Source organism: Ceratina calcarata, unplaced genomic scaffold (assembly GCF_001652005.2).
Source record: "Ceratina calcarata isolate Rehan_Ccalc_2016 unplaced genomic scaffold, ASM165200v1 scaffold486.2, whole genome shotgun sequence".
Classification (NCBI taxonomy): Eukaryota; Metazoa; Arthropoda; class Insecta; order Hymenoptera; family Apidae; genus Ceratina; species Ceratina calcarata.
In genome coordinates this window covers 50253-50703 of record NW_017172889.1, presented here as the reverse complement: position 1 = coordinate 50703, position 451 = coordinate 50253, and the positions used below count along the sequence as shown (strand labels likewise).

The 451-nt window shown below is 44.6% G+C and overlaps 1 protein-coding gene across 1 annotated transcript in view; it reads left to right on the top strand.

Moving 5' to 3' along the window:
• The first annotated feature begins 14 nt into the window (after positions 1–14).
• The window catches only part of LOC113464706 (uncharacterized), a 7736-nt gene continuing 7299 nt past the window's right edge, over positions 15–451 (top strand). The window contains exon 1 of the transcript XR_003389561.1: positions 15–448. The gene's annotated coding sequence lies outside the window, so the exon portion shown is untranslated. The remainder of the gene's footprint in view (positions 449–451) is intronic.

Sequence of the window (451 nt, the reverse complement as noted above, 5' to 3'; positions counted from 1 at the left end):
CTCTGCTACGGTGGAACCGAACAGGGCAGATCTCTGCAAAAAGGTTCTGGAATATACTACAGTGGACCCCTTTCCCGAAATCCCGAGTTGATCGCAAGGTGCAGCACTTTCATTGCGGTTTCACTTGAGAACAAAGAAGTGAGCGCTCTCAGTTTCTCTCTAGTTGTATACGTTGTATATACGACCGTGGCTCAATCAAACAGAGCTGTTTTCCCTTCATGCCCTTCGGAGCCTTTCCCCTCGCCTATAATCCCACTTTAGGCACCGTCCTTTAAGTCCATGCAAAATCCATGGATTAGAATCTATTATTTTCAATTATTTTACATGCGTGCAGTTTACGTGAGGCGTGCGCTGGCGCGCGCTGCGCGAGTAGCAGGTTCTTTCTACACTGTAAATTCGTTATAAATTACGTGACAGCTACTGTATTATAATATATTAGTCTTTATTGGTA